The sequence below is a fragment of the Bufo gargarizans genome, chromosome 1 (assembly GCF_014858855.1).
Source record: "Bufo gargarizans isolate SCDJY-AF-19 chromosome 1, ASM1485885v1, whole genome shotgun sequence".
NCBI classification, from domain to species: Eukaryota; Metazoa; Chordata; class Amphibia; order Anura; family Bufonidae; genus Bufo; species Bufo gargarizans.
Window position 1 is genome coordinate 630380230 of NC_058080.1, and position 8433 is coordinate 630388662.

Genomic DNA, 8433 nt, shown 5'->3' on the forward strand with positions numbered 1-8433 from the left:
AAATGCCTCAGATTCTGCCCCAGCAGAACCTAGTACCACAGTGCAGCACAAAATGCTGTCGCCTTCACCACAGTATTCAACTGTATCACTGTCCTAAGGACGGTCGTCCCTTTGAGTTCAGGAGGGCACCTGCGGCCACCAGTCAGGTGCCAGATGCTCCTACATTGATTAATGCTTAGAGCATCAGATCATTATGTAACCTGGCTGTCAGCCAGGACCACAGTTCGTCCGGCCACCGGTAAATTTCCATGTAGGCTCTATGGCCAGTCCGCCCGTGTCTTACAGTATACGGTATGGCATGTAAAGTATAGGTCCTTGCCACGAGCTGGGAGTCCACATTGTGTAAAGCTGTGCTTACTGGCTGGGAGGGAAATACGGGGTGTACAAACCGAAAGAAGAGAGGCGCAATATGACCATATATCACCAACGCTGAATAGGTTCTTTGATTGTTGAAAGGTCAATTGACACGTTTTCACTGCTGTTCCTCATTTGTATAGTCACGCTTTTCAGTACATTTATTTTTACTGGTTACAGTATGGCGTAATCCACAGGCTGAAAAAGACGATTTCAAAAGAAATCAGCCTAATTTTTAGCAGTATTTTCTGCTGCCTAAACAGCTGCAAAAACACAAAATAGACTCCAAATAGCACAGCATGTGGACAGTATTTTATGCCTTCACACGGCCTAAAACACTTGACAGGACTCTGGAGACCCTTTAAATAGCTGCGTATTTAGCGCTAAACGCCATGAAACATATGTTGTTACGTAATACAAGCATTTTATTCACTTTGCATTTAGCATGTGGACGTACCCTAAGGCCTTAGTCATCGTTCACATTTCCTCATCCGTTTGACATTCACACAAAATCCATTTATGTTTCTTCTGTGAAGATTTCTGTGACGAATCCGTGTTTGGTCCGTGTGTATGTTTTTTGCCTCTGTGTGTGTCATCCATAATCCACGGACACTGCTTAGCTGAAAATGAATTTCTGCAGCATCTCCTACCAGTGATGTCATCCATGTTGTGTCAATGGTTTTCTACAGACCCATACAACTCAATCGGCATGTGTGGTCCTCATCACAGACCAAAGTAGTGCACGCTCCCGGGACTCAGTGGAAAATGCTGCCCGTGGAGAACACAGCACGCGTCCATGATTCACTGATGTGTGAACGAGGCCTAATTCAGACTTCAGTGAATCACGGACCTGGGCTGTCCGTTTTCTCCACTGACAGCACACCGATCCATTAATTATACATTGGTGGTTTTCTACTGACCATGGCTTAGTGGAAAAATCACAGAAACAGGTCCTACTTTGATCGGATCGATGATGCCCGATTAAATTCTATGGGTTTGTGAAAACCACTGACACAACGCTGATGGCATCTTCCAGTGGTTTGCAGTGACTAGTGCTAGGAGATGCCCTGGAAATCCCTTTTTCAGTGCCTGTGGAATACAGATGACACATGGAGGGCAAAAAACTGACACATGAACCAAATACGGATCCTTCACTGACATCTTTATGGATGAACCACTGACACGGACATGTGAATAAGGGCTAAGGCTTATTACATGACATGGTGAAATTATGGCTTATTGCCATAATTGCCACAAAATCGCAATGTAAACATTGTATTTTTAACAAAATCACAGAAAATCTTGGCATTTTGTTGCAATTTTGCAAAAAATGCATCAATACCTTGCAAGTTGACCGCACAGTGGGCGGTTTTACTAAGCCTATAGATGGCATACACAGGCGGTCAGGACCTGCGGCAGATTCATCACAGCGGCTGGATGATAAATGTGGTGCAAGGATAGACACTTATGTCTAACTCTATGCAAACTATTGATTGGCTTACTGTGAGACCGAATTTTACACCAAAATTGTGAAATTTTGGTACAAAATATTGCATTTTAGGCCACACCCCTTCCTGCAAAGCCCCCCCCCCCCTTTGAACTTCCGTTTTTGTGCAAGTGTCAATCTGTCGCGTTTAAGATTACAGCCGCACAGCATTGGCATGATGCAGTCGAGACGTGACCACTGTGTGGCCCTGAAAGCGGTGGCATTCAACGAATCCTTGAGAAATTGATTGCTTATTCAGCCATCATTGTTACCAACTGCAGCCAATTATTTATCCAGCGTTTATTGTTAACGGGAATCTGTCACCGAGATCTTGGACTATTATCTGCAGAACTACGTTATTAGTACCGCAGATAAGGAGGCCAGATCATTATTTTTTATTTTCCTCCCGCCCCAGTCCTCTGTTAACAGTCAATGCTGCAATAACTGTTGGGACTGCTGTGCACGCGACACATGAGTCCTCTCCATTATGTGCACGTGCACACCAGTCCCGACAGTGTATTGCAGTGCAGCTGTGAGTGTTACCAGCGGGGGAACGGGGAGCAGTAGGAGAATAACAAATAACAATCCACTCATGTATTACAGCAGATAATAGCCCACGACTATGACAGATTCCGTTTAAAGGCCGGCCAGTTGCTGCTATTACTAATTGGCTGCAACCAGGTGGCCTTTAACAATGATCACTAATTAGGGTGGGTTCACATCACATTTTTGCCAGCTATCTAACATATACGTTGGGGAAAAAAAAAGAGTACAAAAGCAAAGCAAAGCACACCACTCTCTTGTATCCTGCCGAGTCCATAAAAAAAAATCTATGTTAACATATATATTTTTTTTTTTTACAATGGAACTCTATGGTGAACAGATGCCACTGTATAGCATCCGTCTGAGGCATCCATAAACAAATGCATTTTTTTGTATATGTTAAATGGATGGCAAATACATCATATGAACCCACTGTTAGACAATCAATTTCTAAAGAGTTAATTGAATACGACCGTGAGTTGTACAGCCATGCAGTTTAATGCTTATGTTGGCCGCATTATGGCTGTGCCATATCTTTACTTGTAGATTTTGATGTGGATCTGCCATGGACTTGCTCCAGATCCCCCCCCATAATACACTGAACAAAAATATATGTAAGATGTCCTGTGTGGGGGGCGCTGGATTGATTCTTGCTATGGGGCCCTCACTTCTCTATGTACGCCACTGATAGACACCATGGGGGAGATTTATCAAAACTGGTGTAAAGTAGAACTGGCTCCGTTGCTCACAGAAACCAATCAGATTCCACCTATTATTTTTCAGAGCTCCCCCCATGGATCCAAAAAGACAGGAAGACTCGTTTCTTTATACATGTCCTCTGTTTATGATCAATTCCTGGTTTTGGCTTCAAAAATGGCATTAAAAACCTGAACGTGGAGACCTTACCTTAATGGGTGGGGCCTTATGGAATATTTGTGTGTTAATGAAGATAGAGGATCTGTCACACGACCACTAATTGCTAATGTGTAGCACTGCAACCTCGCAACACAATGGAAGTGAGTGGCTCGCAAGTTGCCACAACCCACGAATCACGAAGCATCCAGCGGTGTCATCGGGTTGTGATCGCAGCACTTTGTGCTTTTATTCGCCATTCAGACAGAGCCACACTGATCTTTCATTACTGCCACCAAAATTGCCAAGTAGCCACAGACTCATGTTCACATCCCATTTTTTTACTGAATCCGGTAAAAATGTTTTGAAATGTATCGCTCAGCGTACCCATAGACTATAATTGGGCAGACGTAATTCAGAAGGGCAGACTTTTAACTCCATTTGTCCCTGTTTATATTTCTATCCTTTTTTCTTTCCTTTTTTTGTGAAGAACAGAATAGCGTAGAATACCGCGCTGTTATGTCCTACAATAAGAAATAGCATATAGAAACGTATGTTTTTTTTATATTTTAGTGAATGACAGATGAAACGTAAGTCATTGGGGCTCACTTATTAAGGTCGTCTGGCATAAAAACAAAAAGTCACATGCGCAGACTATTTTAATGCCCTTGCAGCAATAGTTTGTTGCACAGGAGTTTTTGAGCCAATAAATTGGCGGGATGGGGGCATTTCACCTGGAAACAGGTTAAATAAGTAGACGAAAAACGACACCAGTTTTTCAGACAGGCAGCATATGCGCCTGATTTATGACGAGGAGCGTCATAAATTAACCATATACTACAACAGCACAGGGGTGACAACTAAGATTGGCGTAAAAAGCTGTCTTAGTAAATGTCCCCCATTATGTTTCCATTTGTTGAATCATTAGATCGAACTGTCCCCTTTTTTTAAGTAAAGTTTTCATTAAAAATAGATAAATTTTTGCATAAAAACAGACACAAATGTATCGAAATGTACGCCCATCCTATAAAAGCTGTCTTAGTAAATGTCCCCCATTATGTTTCCATTTGTTGAATCATTAGATCGAACTGTCCCCTTTTTTTAAGTAAAGTTTTCATTAAAAATAGATACATTTTTGTATAAAAACAGACACAAATGTATCGAAATGTACGCCCATCCTATAAAACGTATGCCTGAAATGTCAGACATTGCTATACACCTTTTCACGTTTTTTCAATGTATACACTGAACGTACATTAAAAAACGAGAGAAAAACCCTTTAATTAGTTGTTATTTTAATAGCATGTGAAAGTTTTATGGCTTTCCAAGGATTCAGACCTACAATCTTGTCCTGTCGACATGGTAATTTAGCATATGAGAAAATGAGGTCATTTTCTGTTTGTTCCCAGAGATTCTTTGGTCAGTGAAATATCCCCCAGGACAGTGCAGTCCTGATTTGTCTTGACGTGCACCGAGCAGACCAACCGCTCATATTGTCTGCAGAATAATCCATCCAAAAAGATGTTAAAATAGAGAGGATTTCTCACCATAGATATCTTCTAGATATGCCCTTCTGGTCTCATTGCTTGGGGTCGGACCAGTCTCATTCCAAGCGACCACAGCGCTCAGTTGTATGGTTTTGTGCGTCCACGTCAATGTCAGAGTAATGCAACTCCCACCAGTTCTGAGAATATGTGCCCAGTTTCAGCTGCACATGTGGGGTCACTCTGCATTAACGTGAACAGAACTTGATATCTAGTGGATTTGACGTAAAAGTCTAGGGTTTTCATGTCTGTGATCTTTACATGGAAGTCAACAGATCTCAGCCTCATAGTAAGGACCAAACCGTGCTGATAACATATGATGAAAGGTACTTTAAATACTTGTGATCGTTTAACACAAATGTCGCTGGTAATACACCGCGCCATAGATCTGTCTGATAAACCACGGCAAAGTTATTTTCAGGGTAATGAGGCACAATGTCCTAAATGTGGTGATGAGAAGACAGATACGCTGCATGGTAGGTGGGATTGTCCAGCTCTGAGGGGACTCTGGAGAGAGATAATGGAATTGGTGGAGAAAATAAGTGGGATAAAAGTGACTGAAAATGTGTGGCTCTGTGTACTGCACTCTGTCTACTGCCTCAGTAAGGCTTCTTTCACATGACCGTATCCGTTTTGTGTTTCGCAGACCGCGGATCCGCAAAATCTGGATGTGGTCCACATGCATCTCACATGTGGGCCCCATTGTAAACTTACCTAGTCTTGTCTACAAAACAGACAAGACTAGGACATGTTCTATGATTTGTGGCACAGATATATGGATGCTGTCTGCATTTTTTGTGGCCCCATAGAAATGAACTTGTCCGCCAACTCAAAGCCAATATTCTTGAGGAACGCAATTTGTGATTTTACAAATATCAGGCTTGTTACATTGAACACCTAAAAGTGGTTTTGCCATTTGTGATATGGCATGACCAACTGGTGACGGTCCATCTGCCGAGATCAACCTGATCCTGGGAATGAAGGAGGAGCTTAACCATTACAATAGGGCCTTTACCGTTTTCCGTGCATCTTTAGAATACACTATGGAGCATGTATGCTAACGCTGGCGTTGCCTGCGCCAGTTGTATAGAGTCCGTTTATTTATTGAGATGCACAGGGCTTAATAAACTTGGTACATCTAATGGCGGTCCATCGGTCAGAAATTCAACCCTGCACCAACTATGAGCAGGAGTAGACTTGAACTATCATTTAGGCCAGTTTCTGGTGTAAATGATAGTAAATCTATTGGGTCTCAGGTGGTCTTCCTCCCTCAAGTTAAGGCCCAGCCCATTCTTGTCACTTGTAAATAATTGCCACAATTATAGGATGTGATTACAAATGTGCCTCATTGTGTTGCTCGTTGTATTAGTTAGGCTAGGTCTACACGACGACATTTGTCGCGCAACATTTTGTTGCACTAATGTCGTGCAACAATTTTTATAATGGCAGTCTATGGTGTCGCACCGCAACATGCTGCGACTGCAGCATTCGAGATGGATTTTTCTGCGACTGTTGCGTCGCAGTCGCAGCATGTCGCATGTTGCAGTGCGACACCATAGACTTCCATTATAAAAATTGTTGTGCGACATTAGTGCAACAAAATGTTGTGCGACAAATGTTGCGCCATATCTGTCGCACGACAAATGTCGTCGTGTAGACCTAGCCTAATACCACATTTGTTTCAGATGTGCATTTTCAACAAAGCTCATTAGACCTGCTGAGTTTTCTAATGACAGAGCTAATTATGGGCCTACAGATTTAGGCTACATTCACACGTCAGTATTTTCCTATATCCCGATTTCTGGTACGTTTTTTGCGGATCCGTTGTTCCTGAAAATGTTTCCGTATGTCATCCGTTTTTTGCGGATCCGCAAAAAACGGAAACATGTATAAATTTCAATAATCAAATAAAGTTGTTTGGATTTCTTTGAAAAACAAAAAAATAATTTGTTATGTGTTTCCAGGAACGGATTCCGCATAAAACGGATGACATACAGAATGACATCCGAATGTCTTCCGTTTTTTGCGGATCCATTGACTTTGTATTGTACCAGGATCCAAATTTTGCAGAAAAGAATAGGACATGTTTTATATTTAAACGGACATGCGGAACGGAACAACGGACCCATTGAAAATGAATGGGTCCAGATCTGGTCCTGATCTGTTCCGCAAAAAACAGAACAGATCAGGAAAGAAAAAATGGACGTGTGAATGCAGCCTTAGGCTAGGTCTACACGACGACATTTGTCGCGCGACAATAAGATAGGGCACAGCTACACTGCAACATTTGTAGCGCAACATTTTATTGCACCAATGTCGTGCAACATTTTTTATAATGGCAGTCTATGGTGTCGCACTGCAACATGCAACATGCTGCGACTGCGACGCAGCAGTCGCAGAAAAATCCATCTTGAATGGATTTTCTGCAACTGTTGTGTCGCAGTTGCAGCATGTTGCAGTGCGACACCATAGACTGCCATTATAAAAATTGTTGCGCGACATTGGTGCAACAAAATGTCGCGCAAAAAATGTCGTCGTGTAGACCTAGCCTTAGGCTACATACACACGACCGTTGTTTTGGTCTGCATCCAAACTGCAGTTTTAGCGGCTTGGATGCGGACCCATTTACTTCAATGGGGCCGCAAAAGATGCGGACAGCACTCCGTGTTCTGTTCGCATCCGTTTCTCCGTTCCGTGGTGCGCCCCAAAAAAATAAACTGTCCTATTCTTGTCCACTTTGCTGAGAAGAATAGGCAGTTATATTAATGTCTGTCCGTGCCGTTCCACAAATTACGGAACGCACACGGACGCCCGCCGTGTTTTGCGGATCCGCAATTTGCGGACTGCAAAACACACAACGGTCATGTGCATGTAGCCTTATAGTAAATCTTTAGAATTCCTAAGGTCATAGACTCCATCTTAAAGCAGTGTGTGAGTCGGGCAAAAAAAATCAGGTTGGACCTAGCATTCTTTTCTGCTGCTTTTCTAAGGGGGCAGAATATCTAAATAATATCCCATGATGCTCTGAAGACCTGTCTAACTTTTCCAACACATTTAGATGTGTCAGAAAAAGTGGAGCACGGCCTTTATAAATATAGCATTTCTATTGTCTAACAAAGTAGCCCATGCTGCTGAATTAAAGCTAAAACTGTTCTGGAAAGCTGACTGTTGTGGTCAGCAAATGTATTCCCTAATACATTTCATTAGTTATAATGGCTTGTTTTGCCGAGAGAGCAATCATCAGGAGAAATAAAATGGCCGCCGTCCTATCAATACACACAAACACACAAAAAATTACTTCACAACACTGAGGTAAAGAACTGCCTCATCCTCCTCTCTGCTCTGCTTGTCAGGGATTATGATCCTGAATGCAGCTGATAAGATCTTCAGCCGAATCTATGTAGGAATGGAGTTGTTAGGAATCATCCTGTTCAGGCCCCCCAGAGCATTTAGCTTGGGGGGACACATGGGGGCAATGACACCATCAATATGTGTTTTTGTATGGTTTTGCTCGCTTTCTCTCTCCCCTCCCCCTCCTTTTTCTTGCTTTCCCGCTCTTTTATTTCAGGTTTTATGAAATGGTTAAGTCCTGTCAGAATCAGCTGGTTTTATCTGGTCTCACCTGAACCTTGGATGACAAGCAGGGATCCTCTC